General features: G+C 38.1%; 16 non-coding genes and 1 pseudogene across 16 annotated transcripts; all 17 read right to left on the reverse strand.

Annotated features, from left to right (window-relative positions):
• Positions 1–61: 61 nt before the first annotated feature.
• LOC141307605 (5S ribosomal RNA) lies at positions 62–180 on the reverse strand. Its single transcript, XR_012346563.1, has one exon. It is a non-coding gene; the product is annotated as a 5S ribosomal RNA (ribosomal RNA).
• A 753-nt stretch (positions 181–933) lies between these two features.
• On the reverse strand, positions 934–1052 carry LOC141307616 (5S ribosomal RNA). The gene has a single exon (XR_012346574.1). It is a non-coding gene; the product is annotated as a 5S ribosomal RNA (ribosomal RNA).
• A 753-nt stretch (positions 1053–1805) lies between these two features.
• Positions 1806–1934, reverse strand: LOC141346391 (5S ribosomal RNA; annotated as a pseudogene).
• Positions 1935–2018: 84 nt separating this feature from the next.
• LOC141307640 (5S ribosomal RNA) lies at positions 2019–2137 on the reverse strand. The gene has a single exon (XR_012346596.1). It is a non-coding gene; the product is annotated as a 5S ribosomal RNA (ribosomal RNA).
• A 7077-nt stretch (positions 2138–9214) lies between these two features.
• On the reverse strand, positions 9215–9333 carry LOC141295995 (5S ribosomal RNA). The gene has a single exon (XR_012341174.1). It is a non-coding gene; the product is annotated as a 5S ribosomal RNA (ribosomal RNA).
• A 753-nt stretch (positions 9334–10086) lies between these two features.
• On the reverse strand, positions 10087–10205 carry LOC141307651 (5S ribosomal RNA). The gene has a single exon (XR_012346607.1). It is a non-coding gene; the product is annotated as a 5S ribosomal RNA (ribosomal RNA).
• Positions 10206–10289: 84 nt separating this feature from the next.
• LOC141307662 (5S ribosomal RNA) lies at positions 10290–10408 on the reverse strand. The gene has a single exon (XR_012346618.1). It is a non-coding gene; the product is annotated as a 5S ribosomal RNA (ribosomal RNA).
• Positions 10409–11161: 753 nt separating this feature from the next.
• LOC141307673 (5S ribosomal RNA) lies at positions 11162–11280 on the reverse strand. Its single transcript, XR_012346629.1, has one exon. It is a non-coding gene; the product is annotated as a 5S ribosomal RNA (ribosomal RNA).
• Positions 11281–11364: 84 nt separating this feature from the next.
• On the reverse strand, positions 11365–11483 carry LOC141307684 (5S ribosomal RNA). Its single transcript, XR_012346640.1, has one exon. It is a non-coding gene; the product is annotated as a 5S ribosomal RNA (ribosomal RNA).
• Positions 11484–12236: 753 nt separating this feature from the next.
• Positions 12237–12355, reverse strand: LOC141318764 (5S ribosomal RNA). Its single transcript, XR_012353061.1, has one exon. It is a non-coding gene; the product is annotated as a 5S ribosomal RNA (ribosomal RNA).
• A 753-nt stretch (positions 12356–13108) lies between these two features.
• LOC141307695 (5S ribosomal RNA) lies at positions 13109–13227 on the reverse strand. Its single transcript, XR_012346651.1, has one exon. It is a non-coding gene; the product is annotated as a 5S ribosomal RNA (ribosomal RNA).
• A 753-nt stretch (positions 13228–13980) lies between these two features.
• Positions 13981–14099, reverse strand: LOC141307706 (5S ribosomal RNA). The gene has a single exon (XR_012346662.1). It is a non-coding gene; the product is annotated as a 5S ribosomal RNA (ribosomal RNA).
• A 753-nt stretch (positions 14100–14852) lies between these two features.
• LOC141307717 (5S ribosomal RNA) lies at positions 14853–14971 on the reverse strand. Its single transcript, XR_012346673.1, has one exon. It is a non-coding gene; the product is annotated as a 5S ribosomal RNA (ribosomal RNA).
• Positions 14972–15055: 84 nt separating this feature from the next.
• On the reverse strand, positions 15056–15174 carry LOC141307728 (5S ribosomal RNA). The gene has a single exon (XR_012346684.1). It is a non-coding gene; the product is annotated as a 5S ribosomal RNA (ribosomal RNA).
• A 753-nt stretch (positions 15175–15927) lies between these two features.
• LOC141307739 (5S ribosomal RNA) lies at positions 15928–16046 on the reverse strand. Its single transcript, XR_012346688.1, has one exon. It is a non-coding gene; the product is annotated as a 5S ribosomal RNA (ribosomal RNA).
• Positions 16047–16130: 84 nt separating this feature from the next.
• LOC141307761 (5S ribosomal RNA) lies at positions 16131–16249 on the reverse strand. The gene has a single exon (XR_012346693.1). It is a non-coding gene; the product is annotated as a 5S ribosomal RNA (ribosomal RNA).
• Positions 16250–17002: 753 nt separating this feature from the next.
• Positions 17003–17121, reverse strand: LOC141318791 (5S ribosomal RNA). Its single transcript, XR_012353086.1, has one exon. It is a non-coding gene; the product is annotated as a 5S ribosomal RNA (ribosomal RNA).
• Positions 17122–18865: the final 1744 nt, after the last annotated feature.

Raw genomic sequence — 18865 nt, forward strand, 5'->3', positions numbered from 1 at the left:
CATTTAAAGATCAGCCTCCGTAAAAGCCAGCATATTATATAAATAGTGAAGAAAAGGCAAAAGCTTACAGCACCTGGTATTCCCAGGCGGTCTCCCATCCAAGTACTAAGCAGGCCCGACGCTGCTTAGCTTCCGAGATCAGACGAGATCGGGCGCTCTCAGCGCGGTATGGCCGTAAGCGAGGGCTGCTCCAAACAGTGGGCTATTTAAAGATCAGCCTCCGTAAAAGCCAGCATATTATATAAATAGTGAAGAAAAGGCAAAAGCTTACAGCACCTGGTATTCCCAGGCGGTCTCCCATCCAAGTGTAACAATCGGCCTTATCAGCCGAGTTACAAGACTAAAATGGGGTCAGATTTAACTGTGAGAGATGACTAGTGGTTAAAAGAATGAGACATAAAAGAAGATTGGTTTAAATAGATTTGGTTTATTTACAAGGTTCACATAAAAGACTTTAAAACAACACGATAAAACGAGGTAAACGCTGTTAAAAGAATACAGTTCATTTGTCCATACCCTAAAAACAGTCCAAGAATCCCAGTGTGTTGATAAGTCCAATGTGAGTGTCCACCGGTGTATATACAATCCACAGAAAGTGTAATCCAAAGTTTGCAGGTGGTGAATGGAAAGGTGAGCTCTAAAATTAGCAACTCCTCAATCCAACAGTTTGGTGACTGTCCTTTGTTTGTCATGCTGCTCTCTTATACAGTTGTACTTCCTGCTTCCTGTCATGTGTCTAGTCACATGGCAGGCCAACCATCCATTTTTTAAAGACACACACTCACTTAAAATGTTAAGAGTAATAAAATGGCCTAAAAAACATGTAAAACACTTAAAACTCTATAATACATTTAAATGATTGTAATAAATAGAGCGGTAAAACACGTCTTTCTAAAAGCCAGCATATTATATAAATAGTGAAGAAAAGGCAAAAGCTTACAGCACCTGGTATTCCCAGGCGGTCTCCCATCCAAGTACTAAGCAGGCCCGACGCTGCTTAGCTTCCGAGATCAGACGAGATCGGGCGCTCTCAGCGCGGTATGGCCGTAAGCGAGGGCTGCTCCAAAAAGTGGGCTATTTAAAGATCAGCCTCCGTAAAAGCCAGCATATTATATAAATAGTGAAGAAAAGGCAAAAGCTTACAGCACCTGGTATTGCCAGGCGGTCTCCCATCCAAGTGTAACAATCGGCCTTATCAGCCGTGTTACAAGACTAAAATGGGGTCAGATTTAACTGTGAGAGATGACTAGTGGTTAAAAGAATGAGACATAAAAGAAGATTGGTTTAAATAGATTTGGTTTATTTACAAGGTTCACATAAAAGACTTTAAAACAACACGATAAAACGAGGTAAACGATGTTAAAAGAATACAGTTCATTTGTCCATACCCTAAAAACAGTCCAAGAATCCCAGTGTGTTGATAAGTCCAATGTGAGTGTCCACCGGTGTATATACAATCCACAGAAAGTGTAATCCAAAGTTTGCAGGTGGTGAATGGAAAGGTGAGCTCTAAAATTAGCAACTCCTCAATCCAACAGTTTGGTGACTGTCCTTTGTTTGTCATGCTGCTCTCTTATACAGTTGTACTTTCTGCTTTCTGTCATGTGTCTAGTCACATGGCAGGCCAACCATCCATTTTTTAAAGACACACACTCACTTAAAATGTTAAGAGTAATAAAATGGCCTAAAAAACATGTAAAACACTTAAAACTCTATAATACATTTAAATGATTGTAATAAATAGAGCGGTAAAACACGTCTTTCTAAAAGCCAGCATATTATATAAATAGTGAAGAAAAGGCAAAAGCTTACAGCACCTGGTATTCCCAGGCAGTCTCCCATCCAAATACTAAGCAGGCCCGACGCTGCTTAGCTTCCGAGATCAGACGAGATCAGACGAGATCGGGCGCTCTCAGCGCGGTATGGCCGTAAGCGAGGGCTGCTCCAAAAAGTGGGCCATTTAAAGATCAGCCTCCGTAAAAGCCAGCATATTATATAAATAGTGAAGAAAAGGCAAAAGCTTACAGCACCTGGTATTCCCAGGCGGTCTCCCATCCAAGTACTAAGCAGGCCCGACGCTGCTTAGCTTCCGAGATCAGACGAGATCGGGCGCTCTCAGCGCGGTATGGCCGTAAGCGAGGGCTGCTCCAAAAAGTGGGCTATTTAAAGATCAGCCTCCGTAAAAGCCAGCATATTATATAAATAGTGAAGAAAAGGCAAAAGCTTATAGCACCTGGTATTCCCAGGCGGTCTCCCATCCAAGTGTAACAATCGGCCTTATCAGCCGAGTTACAAGACTAAAATGGGGTCAGATTTAACTGTGAGAGATGACTAGTGGTTAAAAGAATGAGACATAAAAGAAGATTGGTTTAAATAGATTTGGTTTATTTACAAGGTTCACATAAAAGACTTTAAAACAACACGATAAAACGAGGTAAACGCTGTTAAAAGAATACAGTTCATTTGTCCATACCCTAAAAACAGTCCAAGAATCCCAGTGTGTTGATAAGTCCAATGTGAGTGTCCACCGGTGTATATACAATCCACAGAAAGTGTAATCCAAAGTTTGCAGGTGGTGAATGGAAAGGTGAGCTCTAAAATTAGCAACTCCTCAGTCCAACAGTTTGGTGACTGTCCTTTGTTTGTCATGCTGCTCTCTTATACAGTTGTACTTCCTGCTTCCTGTCATGTGTCTAGTCACATGGCAGGCCAACCATCCATTTTTTAAAGACACACACTCACTTAAAATGTTAAGAGTAATAAAATGGCCTAAAAAACATGTAAAACACTTAAAACTCTATAATACATTTAAATGATTGTAATAAATAGAGCGGTAAAACACGTCTTTCTAAAAGCCAGCATATTATATAAATAGTGAAGAAAAGGCAAAAGCTTACAGCACCTGGTATTCCCAGGCAGTCTCCCATCCAAGTACTAAGCAGGCCCGACGGTGCTTAGCTTCCGAGATCAGACGAGATCGGGCGCTCTTTTTTTTTTTTTTTTTTTTTTCTTTATTTAAAAAAACATATTACATCACAAAAAGTACAAAATACATTTCACATTTTTTACATATGCAGATATGTACATTAATTCATTCATATTTCTGCCATTTCCATTGCAAACTATTTTCTGAATACTCTACCAATGTGTTTCCTTTTACAAACGTTTCAATAAAATCATCCTCTCTGTCACTCATTAGAAAATATTTCCATATTAAATTCACAGAGTTTTCCATTTTGTTTTTAAACAAAACCCATACATCAACTTTCCTTTTTTCATATTTTGATACATTTCTTCTTAGCCATATTACATTCTTTGCAATTGTTGTCAATAAAGTAAAGACATTCACATTACAACCTTTACCATTGTACCCAAATAAAACCATTTTTTCCCAAGCATTTTGTGTCATATTCTCATTATATTTTTCTTTCAGCATGGATTTTACAATTTTTTTCATTCTTCCCATAAAATCATCCAATTCTTCACAATAAAAAAATAGATGTAATAGACCTTCATCACTTTTCATGCATACCTTACACCTTGCATCTTTTTCTATCCCAATTTTACACAACCTCATTTCTGTTAAAATACCATTATGTCTTAATAAGAAATTAAAATCTTCTAAAATTGGATCCATATATTTCATTCCCACATTTTTCCAAATATCTATTTCATCTACATCATATCTTTCTTTCCAATAGCTGTTTGCCACAGGTTTAGCAAAAGCCCTTTCCCTAAAAACCAAATAAAAATCTTTTACTTTACATTCAAAAAAACACTTATTTTCACCATTTGTCTTTTTTAAATATAGCTCAGGCATGCCTTCATTCTCATCCTTTTCATTTTTTTCAATCCTTTCCACCCATCCTTTTGGTATTGCTTTCTTTAATTCATCAAACTGTTTTATCAGTGTTCCTTTTGTCACATTCCTTTCTATTTCAAAAATTGCATCCATAATTGCTTGTACTGGAAGATAACCATTTATTACTTCATATAAAATGTCTTTGACTTGTCTTACTCCTCCATCCCACCATTTCTTATAGTAAATTACATTCCCTTCATTTGTAACATTCGAGTTTAAAAACAGAGGTTGTTCTAACAGTTGCATTCTTCCTTTTGGTAAAATTAATACTTTATCTAAGAAAGATGACCAGGTTTCTAAAACTTCTTTATAAAAATTTGGTAGACCCATTAACATATATTTTTTTGTCTTCATCCACAGTGCGTTCCATCCCATGCTAAAATTACTAAATTTCTTTAAAAAATATTCCATTACATTTTTCCACATTGCCTTTCTCTTAACATCCATAAACCTTTTCACCAATTTAACTCTTAATGTTTTCATTCTTAACATTGGATCTAATAGCCCTAGTCCTCCTACATCAGTTCCACCAATAAGCGTATCATATGCAATTTTTGCTCTTCCCTTTCCCCATAAAAAATTTAAAACACTTTCTTTTATTCTTTTAAAAAACTCATAAGGCAATGGAGTTACACTCAGCACATACCAAATCTTAGAAAGCATTAAAGCATTTATCACTAATACCTTTCCCTTTAATGTTAAATTTCTTAATTTCCAAAATCTCAATCTTTGTTCCATTCCTTTTAATGCTCCCTCCCAATTAAAAACATCAGCTTTATTAAAATCCATACCCATCCAAATTCCTAAAAGTTTTATATGTTCTCCTTCTTCTTTAAAATGCATGTGCTGAGGTAATGTTTCCACATTCCCAATTCTCATACACAAGCTCTTTTCAATATTGACCTTAGCTCCAGACCCTTTACAATATTTCTCCACAATCCCCATTGCCTTAACAACACTTTGAATGTCTTCAACCAACAATGTTGTGTCATCTGCGTATTGGTAGATTGGCTCCTGTATATTACTTCCCTCTATTCTAATACCCTTTATCTCTATATCTGCTTTTATTGCTAATCCCAAAGGTTCTGCTACTAGTGAATAAAGTAAAGCAGATAAAGGACATCCTTGCCTTATAGACCTTGTTAGTTGAAAACATTCTGATAAAAACCCATTGCATTTAATACACGTAAAAATATTAGAATAAAAGATCATAATCCACTTTCTAAAATTTTTCCCAAATCCAAATTCTTTGATAACATTTAGTAAATATCCATGCTCCACTCTATCAAAGGCTTTTTCTAAATCCAAACTTATTAAATATCCCTTCTTATTTTTTTCCTTCATATAAAACATTGTGTCTCTTATACTTTGAACAATATCTAGAATATCTTTATCTTGTATTCCATATGCCTGGGTAGTACTTATGATTTTAGGTAAAACTGTCCTTAATCTATTTGCTAACACCTTTGCTAAAATTTTGAAATCTGTATTTAGCATTGTTAAAGGCCTGTAATTCTTAAGATCATTAGGATTTCCTCTTTTTTTATAAATCATTTTAATCATTCCTATCTTCATTCTTTCACTTAACTCCTCTTTTTTAAAAATCTCATCATATACTTCTTTTAAAATTGGGACTAATATTTCTCTAAAATTCTTATAAAACTCGTTTGTTAACCCATCTATACCTGGGCTCTTTCCCAACGTTAACTGCTTTATTGCTGTGTCAATTTCCTCTTCTGTTATCTCATCATCACATAAAACCTTATCTTCCGTAGAGACCTTTACTTTTATTTGATTTAAAAAGAAATCTTCTTCTATTTTATCAACCCCTTGTCTCTTAAACATGTCTTCATAAAAATTCTTAATTACCAATAAAATCTCTTTTGTTCCTTGCTTTATGTCTCCATTTTTATCTAACACCTCCTTCATTAAATCTGCTCTTTGTCTATTTTTTTCTAAATCAAAAAAAAATTTTGTGCATCTTTCCCCCTCCACAACATATTTTGCTTTACTTCTAATGATCGCCCCCTTACATTTTTCATCTTCAATTTCCCTTAATTTTTCTCGTAAAATTAAGATTTTACCTATGTCTTCTTCATTTAGATTTTGCTCCTGTCTTTTTTCTTCTTTATCTATCTCTTTTCTTATCTCAGTTTCCTTTCTGATGTTAGCTTTTTTTAACAATTTACAAAATTGTATTGATAAACTCTTTATATCCAATTTCACGTTATCCCACCATATTCTTTTCTCTTCTGCGTAAATCTTATTTAATTTACTAACTTCTAATAGTTGTTTAATTCTTTCTTTGTAAGATTCTTCTTTTAAAATTGTTGCATTTAAGACCCACACCCCTGATCCTCTCTCCACTCTTACACAATCTAAAGTCATACATAAAAGAAAATGATCACTATACCCTACTTCCTTATAAAATACATTTTGGATATTTCCCTCCATTTCCTCCTTACATAAAACGTAATCAATTCTACTTTGTTTTATCTTATTCATTACCACTTGCACTCTTGAAAATTTTCTCTTTTTCCTATTTCTTTCCCGCCATATATCTATTAGATTACATTCCTTCATTATTTTCACCAATTCCTCTCTCCCTTTGTCTGTCTTAAAAACCATTTCACTTGCCAAATCCAATTCTGTAAAGACAGTATTGAAATCACCCATTAAAATAACATTCTGCCATGTTTTTAAATTAATATTCACTTTTTTAAAAAAATCTACTTTTCCCTTTTCTTCATTTGGTGCATGAATATTATAGATAATAAAAAACTCTTTTCCTTTTTCTATTTTCACCGCCATACTTTTTCCCACTCCATCATCCAATATTACTTGTTCTTTTTCACATACTCCTCTTTTAATTAGAACTGCAACCCCACAACCTACTTTATCATTTCCATTATTAAAATATATATTTCCATCCCATTTTGTTTCAAACCTTTTAACACTTTCATTTTTCCAATTTGTTTCCTGCAACACAATGACATCGGTATTTTTACATAAAACCTTCATCTTTTCAAATTTCTCCATATTCAGCAAACCCCTAGCATTCCATGACACAATTTTTAAAAACATAAAAAAACATACATTGAAAAATAAATCACAAAAACCAAACATTTTTTTTTCTATTCTCCCTCCTCCTCCTCCATTAATGCTTGAAATCTATTTTCCCATAAAGTTTTTCCTTTACTCTGTTCTTTTTTTTTCTCAAGTCTCTTCTTCTTAGCAACTTCTAGATTTGGTATTACCTTAGTGATCCGTCTTCTTATAGTCTCTCTTCTATCCATTCTGAAGTCCATTTTCTCCCCTTCTTTCTTCTCCTCAGTTCTCTCTTTCTTTTCTTCCTCGTTACCTTTTGCATGTTGTTCCTCCATTTCTTCCAGTGCTCCTTGTGATATATTCAGTGGTGTCCATATTCCTTCGTCCATTGCTGCTTCTTGTCCATCCTCTTCCATCTCCTGATTCTTCTCATTGGTCTTTTTATTCCCTTCATTTTCTTTTGCAGTCTCTCCAGCATTTCCAAGTTCCGTCTCTTCCACCATTTGCCCACCCACATCTTCCAAACCTGTATTTTGCGTTCCATCCAAATCTGCTATCCAACACTCACATCTTGCCATCACTTTTCTGCACTCCGGGCACTTCACCGCATCACAGTCCCTTGCGAAATGCCCCTGTTCATCGCACTGATAGCACTTGAACTCTGGGCAGTTTTTGAACACGTGTCCAGGATTCATGCACAATCGACAGGTTTTAACCTGCCGATCATGCATAATCCGGAAGTACTGCGATCCTTCCTCCGTGTCAAATTTTGTGCTGTATGGCAAGGATATGACTTCTTTTGAGAATTTCACCCTTAGGTACCTTGTACCGTCTGCTATATCGGTGCCCGGATACATTCTTCTTTTGATTTCAGATGCAGGTGTCACTCCCCAATTATGTAATTTTTCCAAAATATCAGAATCAGCAATGTAGGCGGGCAAATGTATGAAAGAAACAACATACTCTCTTGTTTGTAATTTCCTTATCTCACACAGTTTTCCTTTTATTCATCAAAAAATCCTCCAAGTCCTCGCATACATCCGTATTCGTCAGTGTGATTTCATACTCCTTTCCATGTCTGGGTCTCACTGCCAGTATCTTCCCCCCTCCAACTTTTCCGTTCACTGCTTTAATTATATCTTCAGCCCTCGCATCTCTCAGTTCTGTCAAATCCACTATCACTGTAGCCTCTTTCGAGTAAATCCTCTTATTATAATCCATACGTCGATGTCCAACTTGTTGTCCTTTATCCATTCCTTTGTTCAGTAACTCTCGTCTTTCTCCTGTCATATCCGTACCGTTAGCTGGTAATCCATCCATTGTAAAAAGTGCGTGAAGAGAAAAAAAAAACTACTCCCCAGACAGCAAACTGCTGCTGGGAAGTGTGAAAACTAACAAAAACTCACTCAAAAATAAAAAATCTTAATTAACAAAACCCACTAAACAAAACAAAAAATAAGGTGAGCCTCTCTCACCAACTGCTTCCTAATGCTGCCACGTCACTTCCTGAACTGCTCAGTAGCGCCCTCAGGTGGCGGTATGGCCGTAAGCGAGGGCTGCTCCAAAAAGTGGGCCATTTAAAGATCAGCCTCCGTAAAAGCCAGCATATTATATAAATAGTGAAGAAAAGGCAAAAGCTTACAGCACCTGGTATTCCCAGGCGGTCTCCCATCCAAGTGTAACAATCGGCCTTATCAGCCGAGTTACAAGACTAAAATGGGATTAGATTTAACTGTGAGAGGTGACTAGTGGTTAAAAGAATGAGACATAAAGGAAGATTGGTTTAAATAGATTTGGTTTATTTACAAGGTTCACATAAAAGACTTTAAAACAACACGATAAAACGAGGTAAACGCTGTTAAAAGAATACAGTTCATTTGTCCATACCCTAAAAACAGTCCAAGAATCCCAGTGTGTTGATAAGTCCAATGTGAGTGTCCACCGGTGTATATACAATCCACAGAAAGTGTAATCCAAAGTTTGCAGGTGGTGAATGGAAAGGTGAGCTCTAAAATTAGCAACTCCTCAATCCAACAGTTTGGTGACTGTCCTTTGTTTGTCATGCTGCTCTCTTATACAGTTGTACTTCCTGCTTCCTGTCATGTGTCTAGTCACATGGCAGGCCAACCATCCATTTTTTAAAGACACACACTCACTTAAAATGTTAAGAGTAATAAAATGGCCTAAAAAACATGTAAAACACTTAAAACTCTATAATACATTTAAATGATTGTAATAAATAGAGCGGTAAAACACGTCTTTCTAAAAGCCAGCATATTATATAAATAGTGAAGAAAAGGCAAAAGCTTACAGCACCTGGTATTCCCAGGCGGTCTCCCATCCAAGTACTAAGCAGGCCCGACGCTGCTTAACTTCCGAGATCAGACGAGATCGGGCGCTCTCAGCGCGGTATGGCCGTAAGCGAGGGCTGCTCCAAAAAGTGGGCTATTTAAAGATCAGCCTCCGTAAAAGCCAGCATATTATATAAATAGTGAAGAAAAGGCAAAAGCTTACAGCACCTGGTATTCCCAGGCGGTCTCCCATCCAAGTGTAACAATCGGCCTTATCAGCCGAGTTACAAGACTAAAATGGGGTCAGATTTAACTGTGAGAGATGACTAGTGGTTAAAAGAATGTGACATAAAAGAAGATTGGTTTAAATAGATTTGGTTTATTTACAAGGTTCACATAAAAGACTTTAAAACAACACGATAAAACGAGGTAAACGCTGTTAAAAGAATACAGTTCATTTGTCCATACCCTAAAAACAGTCCAAGAATCCCAGTGTGTTGATAAGTCCAATGTGAGTGTCCACCGGTGTATAAACAATCCACAGAAAGTGTAATCCAAAGTTTGCAGGTGGTGAATGGAAAGGTGAGCTCTAAAATTAGCAACTCCTCAATCCAACAGTTTGGTGACTGTCCTTTGTTTGTCATGCTGCTCTCTTATACAGTTGTACTTCCTGCTTCCTGTCATGTGTCTAGTCACATGGCAGGCCAACCATCCATTTTTTAAAGACACACACTCACTTAAAATGTTAAGAGTAATAAAATGGCCTAAAAAACATGTAAAACACTTGAAACTCTATAATACATTTAAATGATTGTAATAAATAGAGCGGTAAAACACGTCTTTCTAAAAGCCAGCATATTATATAAATAGTGAAGAAAAGGCAAAAGCTTACAGCACCTGGTATTCCCAGGCGGTCTCCCATCCAAGTACTAAGCAGGCCCGACGCTGCTTAGCTTCCGAGATCAGACGAGATCGGGCGCTCTCAGCGCGGTATGGCCGTAAGCGAGGGCTGCTCCAAAAAGTGGGCCATTTAAAGATCAGCCTCCGTAAAAGCCAGCATATTATATAAATAGTGAAGAAAAGGCAAAAGCTTACAGCACCTGGTATTCCCAGGCGGTCTCCCATCCAAGTACTAAGCAGGCCCGACGCTGCTTAGCTTCCGAGATCAGACGAGATCGGGCGCTCTCAGCGCGGTATGGCCGTAAGCGAGGGCTGCTCCAAACAGTGGGCTATTTAAAGATCAGCCTCCGTAAAAGCCAGCATATTATATAAATAGTGAAGAAAAGGCAAAAGCTTACAGCACCTGGTATTCCCAGGCGGTCTCCCATCCAAGTGTAACAATCGGCCTTATCAGCCGAGTTACAAGACTAAAATGGGGTCAGATTTAACTGTGAGAGATGACTAGTGGTTAAAAGAATGAGACATAAAAGAAGATTGGTTTAAATAGATTTGGTTTATTTACAAGGTTCACATAAAAGACTTTAAAACAACACGATAAAACGAGGTAAACGCTGTTAAAAGAATACAGTTCATTTGTCCATACCCTAAAAACAGTCCAAGAATCCCAGTGTGTTGATAAGTCCAATGTGAGTGTCCACCGGTGTATATACAATCCACAGAAAGTGTAATCCAAAGTTTGCAGGTGGTGAATGGAAAGGTGAGCTCTAAAATTAGCAACTCCTCAATCCAACAGTTTGGTGACTGTCCTTTGTTTGTCATGCTGCTCTCTTATACAGTTGTACTTCCTGCTTCCTGTCATGTGTCTAGTCACATGGTAGGCCAACCATCCATTTTTTAAAGACACACACTCACTTAAAATGTTAAGAGTAATAAAATGGCCTAAAAAACATGTAAAACACTTAAAACTCTATAATACATTTAAATGATTGTAATAAATAGAGCGGTAAAACACGTCTTTCTAAAAGCCAGCATATTATATAAATAGTGAAGAAAAGGCAAAAGCTTACAGCACCTGGTATTCCCAGGCGGTCTCCCATCCAAGTACTAAGCAGGCCCGACGCTGCTTAGCTTCCGAGATCAGACGAGATCGGGCGCTCTCAGCGCGGTATGGCCGTAAGCGAGGGCTGCTCCAAAAAGTGGGCCATTTAAAGATCAGCCTCCGTAAAAGCCAGCATATTATATAAATAGTGAAGAAAAGGCAAAAGCTTACAGCACCTGGTATTCCCAGGCGGTCTCCCATCCAAGTACTAAGCAGGCCCGACGCTGCTTAGCTTCCGAGATCAGACGAGATCGGGCGCTCTCAGCGCGGTATGGCCGTAAGCGAGGGCTGCTCCAAAAAGTGGGCCATTTAAAGATCAGCCTCCGTAAAAGCCAGCATATTATATAAATAGTGAAGAAAAGGCAAAAGCTTACAGCACCTGGTATTGCCAGGCGGTCTCCCATCCAAGTGTAACAATCGGCCTTATCAGCCGAGTTACAAGACTAAAATGGGGTCAGATTTAACTGTGAGAGATGACTAGTGGTTAAAAGAATGAGACATAAAAGAAGATTGGTTTAAATAGATTTGGTTTATTTACAAGGTTCACATAAAAGACTTTAAAACAACACGATAAAACGAGGTAAACGCTGTTAAAAGAATACAGTTCATTTGTCCATACCCTAAAAACAGTCCAAGAATCCCAGTGTGTTGATAAGTCCAATGTGAGTGTCCACCGGTGTATATACAATCCACAGAAAGTGTAATCCAAAGTTTGCAGGTGGTGAATGGAAAGGTGAGCTCTAAAATTAGCAACTCCTCAATCCAACAGTTTGGTGACTGTCCTTTGTTTGTCATGCTGCTCTCTTATACAGTTGTACTTCCTGCTTCCTGTCATGTGTCTAGTCACATGGCAGGCCAACCATCCATTTTTTAAAGACACACACTCACTTAAAATGTTAAGAGTAATAAAATGGCCTAAAAAACATGTAAAACACTTAAAACTCTATAATACATTTAAATGATTGTAATAAATAGAGCGGTAAAACACGTCTTTCTAAAAGCCAGCATATTATATAAATAGTGAAGAAAAGGCAAAAGCTTACAGCACCTGGTATTCCCAGGCGGTCTCCCATCCAAGTACTAGGCAGGGCCGACGCTGCTTAGCTTCCGAGATCAGACGAGATCGGGCGCTCTCAGCGCGGTATGGCCGTAAGCGAGGGCTGCTCCAAAAAGTGGGCCATTTAAAGATCAGCCTCCGTAAAAGCCAGCATATTATATAAATAGTGAAGAAAAGGCAAAAGCTTACAGCACCTGGTATTGCCAGGCGGTCTCCCATCCAAGTGTAACAATCGGCCTTATCAGCCGAGTTACAAGACTAAAATGGGGTCAGATTTAACTGTGAGAGATGACTAGTGGTTAAAAGAATGAGACATAAAAGAAGATTGGTTTAAATAGATTTGGTTTATTTACAAGGTTCACATAAAAGACTTTAAAACAACACGATAAAACGAGGTAAACGCTGTTAAAAGAATACAGTTCATTTGTCCATACCCTAAAAACAGTCCAAGAATCCCAGTGTGTTGATAAGTCCAATGTGAGTGTCCACCGGTGTATATACAATCCACAGAAAGTGTAATCCAAAGTTTGCAGGTGGTGAATGGAAAGGTGAGCTCTAAAATTAGCAACTCCTCAATCCAACAGTTTGGTGACTGTCCTTTGTTTGTCATGCTGCTCTCTTATACAGTTGTACTTCCTGCTTCCTGTCATGTGTCTAGTCACATGGCAGGCCAACCATCCATTTTTTAAAGACACACACTCACTTAAAATGTTAAGAGTAATAAAATGGCCTAAAAAACATGTAAAACACTTAAAACTCTATAATACATTTAAATGATTGTAATAAATAGAGCGGTAAAACACGTCTTTCTAAAAGCCAGCATATTATATAAATAGTGAAGAAAAGGCAAAAGCTTACAGCACCTGGTATTCCCAGGCGGTCTCCCATCCAAGTACTAAGCAGGCCCGACGCTGCTTAGCTTCCGAGATCAGACGAGATCGGGCGCTCTCAGCGCGGTATGGCCGTAAGCGAGGGCTGCTCCAAAAAGTGGGCCATTTAAAGATCAGCCTCCGTAAAAGCCAGCATATTATATAAATAGTGAAGAAAAGGCAAAAGCTTACAGCACCTGGTATTGCCAGGCGGTCTCCCATCCAAGTGTAACAATCGGCCTTATCAGCCGAGTTACAAGACTAAAATGGGGTCAGATTTAACTGTGAGAGATGACTAGTGGTTAAAAGAATGAGACATAAAAGAAGATTGGTTTAAATAGATTTGGTTTATTTACAAGGTTCACATAAAAGACTTTAAAACAACACGATAAAACGAGGTAAACGCTGTTAAAAGAATACAGTTCATTTGTCCATACCCTAAAAACAGTCCAAGAATCCCAGTGTGTTGATAAGTCCAATGTGAGTGTCCACCGGTGTATATACAATCCACAGAAAGTGTAATCCAAAGTTTGCAGGTGGTGAATGGAAAGGTGAGCTCTAAAATTAGCAACTCCTCAATCCAACAGTTTGGTGACTGTCCTTTGTTTGTCATGCTGCTCTCTTATACAGTTGTACTTCCTGCTTCCTGTCATGTGTCTAGTCACATGGCAGGCCAACCATCCATTTTTTAAAGACACACACTCACTTAAAATGTTAAGAGTAATAAAATGGCCTAAAAAACATGTAAAACACTTAAAACTCTATAATACATTTAAATGATTGTAATAAATAGAGCGGTAAAACACGTCTTTCTAAAAGCCAGCATATTATATAAATAGTGAAGAAAAGGCAAAAGCTTACAGCACCTGGTATTCCCAGGCGGTCTCCCATCCAAGTACTAAGCAGGCCCGACGCTGCTTAGCTTCCGAGATCAGACGAGATCGGGCGCTCTCAGCGCGGTATGGCCGTAAGCGAGGGCTGCTCCAAAAAGTGGGCTATTTAAAGATCAGCCTTCGTAAAAGCCAGCATATTATATAAATAGTGAAGAAAAGGCAAAAGCTTACAGCACCTGGTATTCCCAGGCGGTCTCCCATCCAAGTGTAACAATCGGCCTTATCAGCCGAGTTACAAGACTAAAATGGGGTCAGATTTAACTGTGAGAGATGACTAGTGGTTAAAAGAATGAGACATAAAAGAAGATTGGTTTAAATAGATTTAGTTTATTTACAAGGTTCACATAAAAGACTTTAAAACAACACGATAAAACGAGGTAAACGCTGTTAAAAGAATACAGTTCATTTGTCCATACCCTAAAAACAGTCCAAGAATCCCAGTGTGTTGATAAGTCCAATGTGAGTGTCCACCGGTGTATATACAATCCACAGAAAATGTAATCCAAAGTTTGCAGGTGGTGAATGGAAAGGTGAGCTCTAAAATTAGCAACTCCTCAATCCAACAGTTTGGTGACTGTCCTTTGTTTGTCATGCTGCTCTCTTATACAGTTGTACTTCCTGCTTCCTGTCATGTGTCTAGTCACATGGCAGGCCAACCATCCATTTTTTAAAGACACACACTCACTTAAAATGTTAAGAGTAATAAAATGGCCTAAAAAACATGTAAAACACTTAAAACTCTATAATACATTTAAATGATTGTAATAAATAGAGCGGTAAAACACGTCTTTCTAAAAGCCAGCATATTATATAAATAGTGAAGAAAAGGCAAAAGCTTACAGCACCTGGTATTCCCAGGCGGTCTCCCATCCAAGTACTAAGCAGGCCCGACGCTGCTTAGCTTCCGAGATCAGACGAGATCGGGCGCTCTCAGCGCGGTATGGCCGTAAGCGAGGGCTGCTCCAAAAAGTGGGCCATTTAAAGATCAGCCTCCGTAAAAGCCAGCATATTATATAAATAGTGAAGAAAAGGCAAAAGCTTACAGCACCTGGTATTCCCAGGCGGTCTCCCATCCAAGTACTAAGCAGGCCCGACGCTGCTTAGCTTCCGAGATCAGACGAGATCGGGCGCTCTCAGCGCGGTATGGCCGTAAGCGAGGGCTGCTCCAAAAAGTGGGCTATTTAAAGATCAGCCTCCGTAAAAGCCAGCATATTATATAAATAGTGAAGAAAAGGCAAAAGCTCATAGCACCTGGTATTCCCAGGCGGTCTCCCATCCAAGTGTAACAATCGGCCTTATCAGCCGTGTTACAAGACTAAAATGGGGTCAGATTTAAATGTGAGAGATGACTAGTGGTTAAAAGAATGAGACATAAAAGAAGATTGGTTTAAATAGATTTGGTTTATTTACAAGGTTCACATAAAAGACTTTAAAACAACACGATAAAACGAGGTAAACGCTGTTAAAAGAATACAGTTCATTTGTCCATACCCTAAAAACAGTCCAAGAATCCCAGTGTGTTGATAAGTCCAATGTGAGTGTCCACCGGTGTATATACAATCCACAGAAAGTGTAATCCAAAGTTTGCAGGTGGTGAATGGAAAGGTGAGCTCTAAAATTAGCAACTCCTCAATCCAACAGTTTGGTGACTGTCCTTTGTTTGTCATGCTGCTCTCTTATACAGTTGTACTTCCTGCTTCCTGTCATGTGTCTAGTCACATGGCAGGCCAACCATCCATTTTTTAAAGACACACACTCACTTAAAATGTTAAGAGTAATAAAATGGCCTAAAAAACATGTAAAACACTTAAAACTCTATAATACATTTAAATGATTGTAATAAATAGAGCGGTAAAACACGTCTTTCTAAAAGCCAGCATATTATATAAATAGTGAAGAAAAGGCAAAAGCTTACAGCACCTGGTATTCCCAGGCGGTCTCCCATCCAAGTACTAAGCAGGCCCGACGCTGCTTAGCTTCCGAGATCAGACGAGATCGGGCGCTCTCAGCGCGGTATGGCCGTAAGCGAGGGCTGCTCCAAAAAGTGGGCCATTTAAAGATCAGCCTCCGTAAAAGCCAGCATATTATATAAATAGTGAAGAAAAGGCAAAAGCTTACAGCACCTGGTATTCCCAGGCGGTCTCCCATCCAAGTACTAAGCAGGCCCGACGCTGCTTAGCTTCCGAGATCAGACGAGATCGGGCGCTCTCAGCGCGGTATGGCCGTAAGCGAGGGCTGCTCCAAAAAGTGGGCTATTTAAAGATCAGCCTCCGTAAAAGCCAGCATATTATATAAATAGTGAAGAAAAGGCAAAAGCTCATAGCACCTGGTATTCCCAGGCGGTCTCCCATCCAAGTGTAACAATCGGCCTTATCAGCCGTGTTACAAGACTAAAATGGGGTCAGATTTAAATGTGAGAGATGACTAGTGGTTAAAAGAATGAGACATAAAAGAAGATTGGTTTAAATAGATTTGGTTTATTTACAAGGTTCACATAAAAGACTTTAAAACAACACGATAAAACGAGGTAAACGCTGTTAAAAGAATACAGTTCATTTGTCCATACCCTAAAAACAGTCCAAGAATCCCAGTGTGTTGATAAGTCCAATGTGAGTGTCCACCGGTGTATATACAATCCACAGAAAGTGTAATCCAAAGTTTGCAGGTGGTGAATGGAAAGGTGAGCTCTAAAATTAGCAACTCCTCAATCCAACAGTTTGGTGACTGTCCTTTGTTTGTCATGCTGCTCTCTTATACAGTTGTACTTCCTGCTTCCTGTCATGTGTCTAGTCACATGGCAGGCCAACCATCCATTTTTTAAAGACACACACTCACTTAAAATGTTAAGAGTAATAAAATGGCCTAAAAAACATGTAAAACACTTAAAACTCTATAATACATTTAAATGATTGTAATAAATAGAGCGGTAAAACACGTCTTTCTAAAAGCCAGCATATTATATAAATAGTGAAGAAAAGGCAAAAGCTTACAGCACCTGGTATTCCCAGGCGGTCTCCCATCCAAGTACTAAGCAGGCACGACGCTGCTTAGCTTCCGAGATCAGACGAGATCGGGCGCTCTCAGCGCGGTATGGCCGTAAGCGAGGGCTGCTCCAAAAAGTGGGCCATTTAAAGATCAGCCTCCGTAAAAGCCAGCATATTATATAAATAGTGAAGAAAAGGCAAAAGCTTACAGCACCTGGTATTGCCAGGCGGTCTCCCATCCAAGTGTAACAATCGGCCTTATCAGCCGAGTTACAAGACTAAAATGGGGTCAGATTTAACTGTGAGAGATGACTAGTGGTTAAAAGAATGAGACATAAAAGAAGATTGGTTTAAATAGATTTGGTTTATTTACAAGGTTCACATAAAAGACTTTAAAACAACACGATAAAACGAGGTAAACGCTGTTAAAAGAATACAGTTCATTTGTCCATACCCTAAAAACAGTCCAAGAATCCCAGTGTGTTGATAAGTCCAATGTGAGTGTCCACCGGTGTATATACAATCCACAGAAAGTGTAATCCAAAGTTTGCAGGTGGTGAATGGAAAGGTGAGCTCTAAAATTAGCAACTCCTCAATCCAACAGTTTGGTGACTGTCCTTTGTTTGTCATGCTGCTCTCTTATACAGTTGTACTTCCTGCTTCCTGTCATGTGTCTAGTCACATGGCAGGCCAACCATCCATTTTTTAAAGACACACACTCACTTAAAATGTTAAGAGTAATAAAATGGCCTAAAAAACATGTAAAACACTTAAAACTCTATAATACATTTAAATGATTGTAATAAATAGAGCGGTAAAACACGTCTTTCTAAAAGCCAGCATATTATATAAATAGTGAAGAAAAGGCAAAAGCTTACAGCACCTGGTATTCCCAGGCGGTCTCCCATCCAAGTACTAAGCAGGCCCGACGCTGCTTAGCTTCCGAGATCAGACGAGATCGGGCGCTCTTTTTTTTTTTTTTTTTCCTCCTTTATTTAAAAAATTAAAATTTTGTTACATTTCAGAGATTCACAAGTTTTCCTTAGGTGTTACAACATTTGTGTTTAACATATTTTACATATTTCCCCATAACCACTTTATTGTATGGTCTTTGAATTCAATCATAGGGTTTCCCTTCACCAATATTTCAATAAAAACCTCCTCCTTCTCATGTGATAAAAGATAGTTCTGTATCAAGTTTACAACAATATCCATCCTGTTTTTAAACATAATCCATACATCCACCTTTTTTCCATCATATTTTGCCATGTTCCTCCTTAACCAAATTACATATTTTGCCACTGTTACACATATATTAAAAACATACATTTTACAATCTTCCATACCAAATAGAAACATTTTTTCCCATTTCTTTTGTTCCTCCACATATTTCTTTCCCAAAAGCAGTTTTGCGATTTTTTTTAACTTTCTCATAAAATCTTCCAATTTTTCACAATAGAAAAACAAATGCCGTAAACCTTCCCCTTCTTTTCTGCATACTTTACATATATCATCTTGTTCAAGTCCTATTTTACACAGTCTCATTTCAGTTAAAATACAATTGTGTCTCAATAAGTAGTTAAAATTTTCTAAAACTGGTTCAATATACTTTAATCTTACATTTCCCCATATTTCCTTTTCATTCAAATCATCATACCTTTCTTTCCAGTAGCTGAGTGCTACTGGTTTCGTAAAAGCCCTTGACCTAAAAACCACATACAAATTTTTCACTGTACATTCTTTCAATTTGATTTTTTCCCCAGCAGTCTTTTTAAGATATACCTCCGGCAATTCATTCTCATCACCTGTCTCATTATTGTCAATTTTTTCAATCCATTCCTTTGGTATTGCTTTTTTCAACT

This window comes from Garra rufa, chromosome 1, assembly GCF_049309525.1.
Source record: "Garra rufa chromosome 1, GarRuf1.0, whole genome shotgun sequence".
NCBI lineage: Eukaryota > Metazoa > Chordata > Actinopteri > Cypriniformes > Cyprinidae > Garra > Garra rufa.